Source organism: Bos indicus x Bos taurus, chromosome 10 (assembly GCF_003369695.1).
Source record: "Bos indicus x Bos taurus breed Angus x Brahman F1 hybrid chromosome 10, Bos_hybrid_MaternalHap_v2.0, whole genome shotgun sequence".
NCBI classification, from domain to species: domain Eukaryota; kingdom Metazoa; phylum Chordata; class Mammalia; order Artiodactyla; family Bovidae; genus Bos; species Bos indicus x Bos taurus.
In genome coordinates, this window is record NC_040085.1 from 64,317,630 (window position 1) to 64,330,032 (window position 12,403).

The following is a 12,403-nucleotide window of genomic DNA, read 5'->3' on the forward strand; positions in this document are numbered from 1 at the left end:
GGCAGCACTGTGAGAAATGTGAAGGAGAAGGACGATATTTAAGGTAGAAAATTGCAGTAACATAGGAAAGGGATGATGAGTACTTTTGGTTTTTAAAGAACATATCAAGTTACAAATGAAGACACTGGTGCTCTGGCTGGACCCTGAGGCCCTGGGAGGAACTCTGGAGGACAGTGCTGAGGCAGTTTACGGAAGCCTTTGGCAGTGATGGTCAGGCCTTTGGAGGCAAAGACAAGGAGTGGTACCTGTTATACAAGGTGGCCCACTTAGCAAGGCTATGGAGGTTACTTCCCTGAAGGACATTTCTTCTCTTTGCCCATTTTAAGAGTCTGAGGTTTTTTTCACTCCTTCCCAGGAAAATCCCTCAAGGTCCTGAAAGTCTTGTCCATTCTGAAACAGACCCAAGGAAGTATATGACTGAGGTTGAAGGAATTTGTGACCACTGGGTTGATCTGGCAGTCCAAATGCCCAAGAAAGTGAAACCATCATCCATGGTGCCACCATTCTGACCAAACCACCTTAATTCTGTGAGATTAACTGTAGAAGCAACTGTAGGGAAAAACAAAATCAATAAGCGCTTTATTCTTGCCAGGATATTCTCTTTGCAAGGTGACAGGGCACTGAGTCTCATTAGGGGCACATCTTATTCTTGTTTCTAAAACAACTTACACTATCTCTCTGCTCTTGTGCCTAAGACACTGCTGCTAATGACTGATGTGGACCACTGCTGTAACTCTGCTAAGAGTTATACTTCTACTTGGGCAGCTTTGCTAAAGCCATCTTTGATGCCATCTCCAAGTCCTGCAGCTATCAGACCCCTGAACTCTGCAATGAGATTGGATTTACCAAATTTAACTCTCAGGGATTTAGTGATCGTATAGACTCAAGTGACAGTGAAAAGAACCCAGAGACTCCTTCTGCGGCTACCATGTTCAGTTCTCGTAGTACAAGCAAAAGTAAAGGGTGAGAAAGATAATGAAGATCTGAACTAAGCTGAACTACTAGTGCAGTCGTAGTAGCAAGGAGAGAGAAAGGGTAACAGACTGAGATATACAAGAAAGAGAAATCATAGACCTTCAGGACCGACTGGGTGTGGGGAGTAAGAGGGAGGGAGATGTTGAAAATGATTACTTTGGGTTTCCAGTTTAGAGGAGGTCTAGAAAGGAGGTCTTTCAAAACGATAAGAAAAGCAGGCTACGGAGCCACTTCTCAAGAGATTACAAATAGTTAAGTTTGGGACATACAGAGTTTAAGATGGTTGAAAGACATACACCAAGATCAATATGTAGTTGGATAATACAGCTTTTAAACTCAGGCAATAAATAGTACTGGGCTGAAGGTACAGATTGTTGGAGAGTGGGTAGGTGGGTAGGCATGATTATAAGATGGTAAATGAAGCTGTTGAGGAGAAAGAGATGACTCAGGGAGAGTGTGTAGAACTGAGAAAAGAAGTGAGCAAAAGATAACAATTCTTGAGACAAATGGTAGAGAATTTGCATTAAGGGGTAGATAGAATAACAGAAGTCTCCAAAGAAATACACATAAAATATGTTATAAATATTATATATGTGTATATATATAATGTATATATTATACATAATATATTATGTTATATATTATATATAGGGCATATGTTATATAACATAGAGAGAGCATAACATATATAGGGCATTATTATAGAAGCTAAAAGAAGAGAAAGCTTCAAGAATTGTTAGTTATGCCTATGATTTATTCGAAGCCAAAATTTTGAAGTACTAGGACCCCAAATTTTTTGTTTTGACTATGCCACCGGCTTGTGCGATCTTAGTTCCCTGACCAGGGACTGACCCAGGCCCTTGGCAGTGAATGTGCCAAGTCCTAACCACTGGACAGCTGGGGAATTCCCTAGGGCCCTTGATTCTAATGTTTCTGTGGAAAGAACTCTTGGCTTTATAATAATCCACTTTTTGATGCAGTTCCCAAGAATGTGTTCTAGGGAAAACAGGAGCCTGTATAGACTTGCTTTTTTTTTAATTGATAAATTCTCTCTGTTAATTGATAAACAGATAAATTCCATATTTATATTTGTGCATTCTATATATGTTAATATAGATTATATATGGAGGGAATTATTAAGTCTTAAAACTATTAACAGAATTTTGAATACATAATATAATTCTAAAATCAATTCCAAAAAAAAAAGTTTGAAAACTTGAAGAGAAGTGATGTATGTTAAAAATTGAGATGTGTCCATTGGATTTACCAACTAAAATCACTGATGTGTTAAGCAAGAGCAATCCTGGTCAAGTGGCAAAATCTACACTGCAATGAAGTAAGGAAGGGAAAACAAGGCATATGGTTGTTGCTAGAGAAGACAATCCAGTGGTCATGTATGGATGTGAGAGTTGGACTCTGAAGAAGGCTGAGCACCGAAGAATTGATGCTTTTGAACTGTGGTGTTGGAGAAGACTCTTGAGAGTCCCTTGGACTGCAAGGAGATCCAACCAGTCCATTCTGAAGGAGATCAGCCCTGGGATTTCTTTGCAAGGAATGATGCTAAAGCTGGAACTCCAGTACTTTGGCCACTTCATGCGAAGAGTTGACTCACTGGAAAAGACTCTGATGGTGGGAGGGATTGGGGGCAGGAGGAGAAGGGGACGACAGAGGATGAGATGGCTGGATGGCATCACTGACTCGATGGACGTGAGTCTGAGTGAACTCCGGGAGTTGGTGATGGACAGGGAGGCCTGGCGTGCTGTGAATCATGGGGTCGAAAAGAGTCGGACACGACTAAGTGACTGAACTGAACTGAACTGAACTGAGAGAAGACAATAGGTTGAGAGAGGATTTTCTTTTGGGGAAAGATGCTGCTAAGACAAAGACTAGGCTTCCCAGGTGGTGCTAGTGGTAAAGAATCCACCTGCCAATGCAGGGGACTCAAGAGATGCGGGTTTGACCCCTGGGTCAGGAAGATCCCTTGGAAGAGGAAATGGCAAACCACTCCAGTATTCTTGCCCGGGAAGTTCCATGGACAGAGGAGCCCGGTGGGTTACAGTGCTTGGGATGGCAAAGAGTCGGACACAACTGAGCACACATGCATGTGAACTGCTGAGAAAGAGAAGGAGGCAGATAAGTGAAGAAGCGTGCCAGCAAAGAGGAGTGGGGGATGAGGTCCAGAGCCCAACTGGAGGGATTAACTTTGGATAAAAGAAGGGCTGTCACGGCCTCTTTCCCATGATAAGCAGAAAGTCATGCAAATGTATTTCTATGAGACATCCACCACCCACCAAAACTTTTTGATACAAAGCTTCTTGGTTCTGGAGCTCCAAATCAGATGGAGAGTAGGCATCTGCAATGCTGTAAGAGGTAACAAGCAAACTCTCTCCCTGCTGCCAAGTCGCTTCAGTCGTGTCCGACTCTGTGCGACCCCATGGACTGCAGCCTACCAGGCTTCTCCGTCCATGGGATTCTCCAGGCAAGAACACTGGAGTGGGTCGCCATTTCCTTCTCCAAAACTCTCTCCCTGGGTCATCCCATTTCACAACTTTGACAACTACCACATCTCACATGTTCGGCAATGTCAAAAGTAGTGTGAAAACCAAGTCCTTAGTGTTCCTTAGTTGAGGTATAATTTACTCAGTAAGTATCATAAAATATTTATTAAGGTAAATATCATCAAATGCACCAGTTTTAAATATACACGTAAATGATTTTTAATAAATTTATCAAATTATGCAAGTGTCATTGTTACCAAATCAAACCTGGGTCTGCTTGCCCATGCACAGTAAAGCCAGTCTACTAATACCAGACTGTGGGAGCAAGTGAAGTGGAAATCACTCCATCATGTCCAACTCTTTGTGAGCCCATGGACTATACAGTACATGGAGTTCTCCAGGCCAGAATACTTGAGTGGGTAGCCTTTCCTTTCTCCAGAGTGGTGAAGGAAAGTACATTGTGTATTGCAAGGCCAATCAAAGAGTATGGACAGCTAGCAATCAAAAGACCTAAACTCTCCAGTGGATTTTAGGAAAGGGTTTTTAAAGGCAAAGTGAGGGACAAAGTGGGAGGACGCATGATCAACTTGTGCACAATTCTCTGATTGGTGAATGATGAGGTAACAGGGTGATGTGTCACAGGGATTAATATCATCAGTCCTCAGGCTCCAGCCAGTCTGGGGTGTACCTGTTCTTCAAGCAGTTGGCTTCTTCCCTCTGGTGGGGGTTTTAGTATCTGTAAAACAACTCAGAAATGTGTTAGACACTATCTATGTCCTTCAGGGAGGGACTAAAGATTCTCTGACTCTACCATTTGGCTGTTCTATTTGTTCAAATTGTTACCAGTTCTTCTTACCCAATTGCTATCGATTATTATTATAAGTTCACATTCTTCTGGTCATTAATTCTTGACCCAGCATTTTGTGACTGAGGGCAGGCCTGGAAAACTTAAATTTTTCTACAAACAAGAGGCAAGCAGAGGCTAAGGCCCATTTTCAGCTAATTCAGCTGGGGATTACACCAGCCCTATGCAACTACAGATCTATTTTTCATGCCTATAGATTTGCCTTTTTGGACATTTTATATAAATCATACAATATGGTTTGGGTGGTCTTTTTGGCTGGCTTCTTTCATTCAGTATAACTGACTTTTAGGTTTATCCCTGTTGTAGCATGAACCAGCAGTTCACTCCTTTTTTATTGCTGAGTAGTATTCCTTTGTATGGCCACACAACATTTTGCTTAACTATTCACCAGTTGGATATTTGCTACATTGCTTTTGCTTCCTCCTTTGACCCTGAGTGACAGAACCTAGACTGACAATTTTCTCTTAGTTCTTTCAATATGCCTGTTTACAATTTTAGAGAGTGTGAAGCTAGGCGTTGCCAACTTTTTGGTGAAGGATAAAGTTAAGCTGGGGGGAAGTGGTGAAGATAAAGATATTGTGATCAGACTCAGTCACCACATCAGTGTCTTACAAATTGTGACAGGATGTATCCCTGCCACAACTGCAGGAGGATAACTCACATACTCTGAAATTGTGGCCACTGCAATATACCAGGACAAAACAATAATGGCAATGACAACAATAGCCACCACAATAAAACCTACCAGGAAATAATGGGAAGAATGATGCTATCTGGGTGGCGGGGCGGTGAGGGTGGAGACCCAATGAGAAAAATGACATTAGTTATGCCAAAATAGGAATAAAAATGTTGTCCTAATATAAACATTGTCCTATATGCACTGATGTCCATGGATGATAAGTGACCCTCTCAGAACATACCTTGAGAGCTGTATGTACAGCCTAAATGGTTGAAGGCAAGGTTATCATAAAATGAATATGTATATATCCCAATAAGTGATTCAATCATTTTGTATTTTTCACTTTTCTTTTTTAACTTTTACTTTTTAATACACAAAAGTATAAAAAGCCCTCGAGTAGCTATCATCCATATACAACAACCAGCAAACCATGGCCAATCTGCCCCATCTACAAATTAATTCTACCCCCGACACACACAAATTAATTCTGCCCTCCCATATTATTTTGCAGCAAATCTCAGGTATCATTTAATTTTATCCATAAATATTTCATCATGCAACTCCAGAAGAGAATTTTTGTAATAACATAGCCACAATACCATGATCACATCTAAAATGCTATAATTTCTTAACATCAATTTTCCAGTCATTGTTCCTGTAATTCAAATTTGTAACTTAAAGCAACCAGCCCAGATGACAAAAGAACCTCTGTCAGATGAAGACTTGGAGAAGAGGGGCTCCATGAACGTCTTGATAGAATACACGAGGTAACATTTCCTCATATTGCCAAGTGATCTTGTCAGGCTGGGGTTTTAAAGGACAGAAGGGAATGTAAAAATAAGCTTGGAAAACATATGCCATATGGACATTAGAGGATTACTCTCCTCTTTTGGATATGAAATGACTAATTAACTATTTGCAGCTAAAACGTGTGGGATCTTTTTCACAAAATGGAATATATCTTTCCCTCACTAAGCATATTGATTAGAGACATAATCTAGACTGTCTGGGAATAGTTTTTCTGGAGCAGAATAAATCACACCCTTATAATAAAACACACCCTTTGATGTACTGTTTAATTTTAGATATGTCTTGACACATTTATTTAAATATTTTGGCGCTGACTTTTTTTCCCTTTAGGCATGCCTGATGTCCACATTTATAATTTAGCTGTCATTTTTTTTCTCAAAAGGTTGTGTGAGGCAATAGGATAATCAATCCCAAGTTTTGTCATATATGAGCAGTATGACCTTATAAAGTTACTTAACCTCTCTGAGCAAGAATTTTTTTCCCATTTGTTGGCCATTAAGGATTTGTGATGATTAAATGAAATGAAGAATCTAGCATTATGTCTGCATGAAGAAATCATAGCTATCATTAACAAAGACAATTTTTCTATAATACAAGTGTATAATCTATCAAAAGTTCCCCCAATGACAGTTTTTCTTTAGCTGTATTATTTCTTACTGTTGCTTCAACAAAACCATACTGTTACTATACACGATCAGATAGCTAAGAAATACTTTACATTGTCTTGAATGTAAAAAAGGGCTTACAGTAATAGAATTGTAACTGATAGACACTCTTAAATCATTCTATTTTGAATCTACTTTTTTAAAATCAGTTCAGTCCAACCATCTTTATCTATTCTATCCTCTCAGAATAAAATACCAAACTTTTCTGTTTGAAACTGCTGCTGCTGCTGCTGCTAAGTCACTTCAGTCGTGTGTGACGCTATGCGACCCCATAGTCGGCAGCCCACCAGGCTCGCCTGTCCCTGGGATTCTCCAGGCAAGAACACTGGAGTGGGTTGCCATTTCCTTCTCCAATGCATGAAAGTGAAAAGTGAAAGTGAAGTTGCTCAGTTGTGTCTGACTCTTAGCGACCCCATGGACTGCAGCGTACCAGGCTCCTCCGCCCATGGGATTTTCCAGGCAAGAATACTGGAGTGGGTTGCCATTGCCTTCTCCTAACAGACAAAAATAATCAGAAAAGACAAAAAAAAAAGTCTCATACTCTCATTTTAGAGACAATGCCCCCCAAATTTCAAGTCCTTAAGTTCTATTCCAAGCCTGACTCTGGCCTGAAGTATGCCTGGGGGAAAACCAGAAAACTTTCATTTTTTTTCCATCCATTTGTAGGCATAGAATGAAAATCATTTATAGTAGAATATTAATGAAATAGGTTGCTAGTTCAGCAAACATACTTTTATGCTCAATGTATGGTTTATTAAAATCTGTGTTAAATACTTAAGCCAATTGTCTCTGCCTCTATAGGTTTAAATATGCTTTGGGCAACTGATTTTGTGATTGATGGTTTAGGATCTTGCCATACCTCATAGTTAGCAGTAAATCTTCATTATGTAGTTCCTCAGAAATGAAAAGTATGATAAATCAGCCCAAATGTGTTCTGACCTTAACACAGTTCCTGGTGCTATTCTCTAGTGAATTGCCTCCCTTTAGTAAAAGGGGACACACCACCATAATTCCAGCCTATTATAAGCTCTGATTCATTACTTGAAGTTTTATTACAATGTGTCATGAGTGTTCATGATATGTGGCATGAAATATTCTTTGAGAGGTCAGCTTCAAAAGTGCTACTGTGGTCAATCATGTAGATGGATAGCTGCATGCTGTGTCTAGAGCAGCTGTCTATGTCCTTTGCTAACCAGCTACAAGGTGAGCTGGCTGGCAGCAGTTCAGCTGGCTACTTTCCATGCTACTGTTGCCTGTGTGCTCAGTGGCTCAGTTGTGTCTGACTCTTTGTTAACCCCATAGACTATAGCCCACCAGGCTCCTCTGTCCATGGGATTTCCCAGGCAAGAATACTGGAATGGGTTACCATCTCCTTCTCCAGGGGATCTTCCAGACCCAGGGATCAAAGCCAAGCCTTCTGCATTGGCAGGCAGATTCTTTACCCCTGAGTCACCTAGGAAGCCCCAATGCCACTGTTATCCATTCAAAAAGTGAATGAGGGCCAGGCCTGCTCCATAGTCAATTCTATACCTGGTGCTCGTCTCTAACCCCCTGCTATCTGGGTGGAGGCACAGTAAATAAGAGGTCACTTTACAGTAATAAGTGTTAGTCACTTATCAAATATTTATCCAGAACCTCCTATATGCCAGGCTCTCTGTTAGGTCACTAGAGCCACAATAGTAACCTAAGCAGACAAAAATATTATAATGTGCTGTAATGTGCATAGGATGTCATGAAGGCCCAGATAAGAGGATCTAAATATACTAATAAACTAGGGGTCAGGGAAAGTTTTTCAGGGGAGGTGATACCTCAGCAGAGTTTGGAAAGATTAAAAAGATGCCAGGTGAGGAAGGCATTCCAGGTGCGTTATGAGAGGTGTGAAGCAGCAGGGAAACTGGCAGGTTGGTATATAGCTGCTGCCTTATCTGAAAAACAGCAGAAGTCAAGCAGAGACTTCATGGTGGTCCAGTGGCTAAGACTCTGCACTCTCAATGCAGGGAGCCTGAGTTCAATCCCTGGTCGGGGAACTAGATCCCACATGCTGCAACTAAAGATCCAGTATGGCACAATGAAGACTGAGGATCCCACATGCCACAATGATGCTCCAGCACAGCCAAATAAATAAATCAATGATTTCAAAGAAAGAAAAAAGAAAAACTTAAAGCGAAAAGTGTCATGATTGCATTCACATGTGAGAGTGCTCATTCTGCCTGCAATACAGAAAATGGACTGTGGAGAGGATGAAGAGGCCAATTAAGCAGTCATAACCTTGATTGCAGAGTAGGAGTGGAGCAGATTAGGTTTATACTAAACTTACTGCAGGACTCTGCAACTGATTAGGATAGGAAAAGACGACAGGTGACTAGGACACAGGTTTCTGGCTATAAATGCAGTGACTTGAGATATTGGTGCTGGTGAATACTCTTGCTCATCAACTAAAAATTGAAGCACTTTTCTAATGAACTCAAGAAGCCTAAAGGTTAGGCCACCTTACCAGCCACTCTAGACCCAAAACTGGCCTCCGAGTTAAAGCCGGTGAGTTATTCCTGGAGACAGAAAAGATCATTAGCTTTGAGGAGGGCTTTGATGATGAAGAATGAACAGTTTGGTAACATGGGTTCAAGAATTAGTTATTGTTTTCATTTTGGTGACATAACCTGCAGAAGTAGTTGAAAAAGAGATTAAAAATGAAGCTACATTATGAGATCTGTGATTATGATCACGTCTTGTACTTTAGAAAAGATTAATTAGTAAACACTAATAAAACGGGAACTATAAAGTCTCTCTGATAATGTAACTTAATGGTGATTAAATCAGAATATTATTTTTCTAACACAGTGCTTGAGAAAACAGCTCCAAACTATGATCAATGCCTTATTACAATTTCATTCTTAATAAATAAAGAATTACATCTTTTCCCAATGGATAACATTTTAAAGGTAATTTGTCACCTACACATGATAATTCTCTAATTAACAGTCATCATTTATCTCCTGTACTGGGTGTGTTCAGTTGTGTCCAACTCTTTTGCAACCCCATGGACTGTAGCCTGTCAGGCTCCTCTGTTCATGGGATTATGTCAGCAAGAATACTGGAGTTGTTTGCCATTTCCTCCTCCTCCAAGGGATCTTCCAGACCCCTGGGGATTGAACCCGCATGTCCTGCATCTCCTGCATTGGGCAGATTTTTTTACCACTTGAGCCAGTTAGGAAGCCCCATTTCTCTTATTGACTCTTATAATAGCTTGCAAATTGGTTTCTCATCACCAGTCTCAGCCCCCTCCATTTCACCCTAGTCTACCCCACTTCACAATAAAGGAACACAAACTGATAAAATTGAACACAAACTTGACATTGTCTTTCCCGTACATATTTTGAACAGTGACTAATAACTGTAGCATAAAGTCAAAACTCCCCAGAATATTAGTGAAGGGCTTAATGATTTGGGCCCATCACTTCTTGTCAATTGACAGCATAAGATCCTACATGCTGCAGACCATGGCCAAAGAGGGGGAAAAGTGATTCTTGTAGCATTTTCCCTTTTCTTTTAAAAACTTTACATGTATTAGCAAATGTATTTTCAGTATCTTGTATATCCCAACCAGTCATGAGTTTTCTATTCATCACTGGAACCATCTGAGGAGGTAATTCTCATCACAGATGGACATTAAAGTCTTATATTAGGTTGGAGTTCAGACTTGAAAAACTTTTATATCACTTCAGATACTAAGATTGTACAGTTCTATGATAAAACATAATTCTTTGAAATAATATAAAACTGCGTTATAATCAACCATATAGTTTTGGCTTGGAGTTAGATAATCTGGGTTCAAATTCCTGATCTATTACTAACAGGTTGAAAGGCCTTGGGCACGTGATTTAATATCTTTTGGCTTCAGTATCCTCATTTGTAAGATGGAGAAAGTTATTGTGGAGAAAGGCACGGCAACTCACTTCAGTATTCTTTCCTGGAGAATCCTGTGGACAGAGGAGTTGGTGGACTACAGACCATGGGATCACAAATAGCTGGACACGATTGAAGCACACTGAGCACATAAAGCTATTGTGAGAAATCAATAGGATTACATTCAACAAATAGAGCTAGCAAATAGAACTCAACAAATATTAGCTCTAGGTATATGCAGGGGAGTGAAAGAGGTTATTAAAAGAGACAGTATACAATAAGAAGAAGTCTGAGGGCAGGGCTATGGAAGAGAACACTTAGCTGTTGGGCAAAATGTTGTCCAACCCCAAATGCGTTGCACAGTATTCCCCCCAAATTCTTTTCCACTGGAAAACTTAAAATGTGATATTATTTGGAATTAGAATCTTTGTGGATAAAATCAAGTTAAAATGACATCATACTGGTTTAGGATCAGGGCCCTAATCCAACTGACTAGAGGGAAATTTGGACTCAGAGAACTACAAGAAGGAAAATGTGAAAACACTGGGAAGAGAATGTTGCATGAAGACAGAGATGCAAGAAGACCAGGTGACAAAAGAGACAGAGATTGGAGTGATGCATCTACCAGCGAAGGAAGACCAAGGGCTGCCAGCACCCACCAGAAGGTAGAAAGAGGCCAGAGAGCCTTCATAGAGAGCACGACCTTTCTGACACCTTAGTCTCAAACGTCTAGCCTCTACAACTATAAGAGCATACATGTGTATTGTTTAACCTTTATTCTTGGTTGTGCCACAGGGTATGTGGGGTCTTACTTCCCTGACCAGGGATAGAACCTATGCCCTCTGCAGTGGAAGTGTGGCATCCTAACCACTGGACTGCCAGGGAAGTCTCCATTTCTATTGTTTCAAGCCACTCAATTTGTTGTACTTGCATCCCTAGAAAATGTTGTAATGGCATCCCTAGAAAACTAATACAGTTGGTGAGCAGTCAGGGAAAACAGAACGTCAGTTGATCTTCTCAAATACCTTGAGAAGTGGCAGAACAGTTTGAAAGATAAGAAAATGGATGATCAAAAGTATTAGACTCTTGACAGAAACAGAACTTAAATCCAAGAGAAGAGTCCTGTTCAAACACTCTTGACTCTAGTGAGCAAAATGCTTTATTCTTTCTCTTTTTGAAATTTCCTTCCTCATCACAACTCCAACTACATCCTCTTACCTCCAGCAACTCACTTTCAGGAAGACCACTGATTAGTGAATTCTACTGTCACACTGTACAAGCTTATACACTGTATGTAGCTTTCACTCTTACAGAAAGAACGTATCCCTCAGTAGGGAGGCTCAGGCATCTACAGTAAGAAAGACACACTGGGGAAAAACAGAAAACAGATCATTTCTCTTTCTATAGTCAGAGAGACAAGGCAGCAACCTACATCACTGACTCCAGTTTTCATGGGCAATTTCAGCAGAAAGAACAGAGCTGTGACATGACAAAGTTCTAAGTAGTCCATATCATACTTCCTATTGTGTATTCATATTGGCACAGAGGCTTCTCAGGTGGCGCTAGTGGTAAAGAATCCGCAGGTCAATGCAGGAGACATAATACACCCCGGTCTGATCCCTCGGTCAGGAAGATCCCCTGGAGAAAGAAACGGCAACCCACTCCAGCATTCTTTCCTGGAGAACCCCATGGACAGAGGAGCCTGGGAGGGGGCTACAGTTCATAATGCTGCAAAGAGTCGAACACGACTGAAGCTACTTAGCATGCACGGGCACTGAAAGATAGTTCACTAACTTTTCTCAGTTTTAAACAGGACCCTTGCTTCAGTGTTCCTTCCATTAAACCCCCTTGATAGTATTGTAGATGCTATTGTTTTTTAAGATTAAAATGAACTTTCAGCCGAATGACTACAAAATAAAAATTTGTCTTTACTTAGTCTTCTCTAAGGGATAAGTAGCACAAGGTTTGAAATCAGAAAGTCTTCGGGTCCAATCCTGGCTTTAGATGG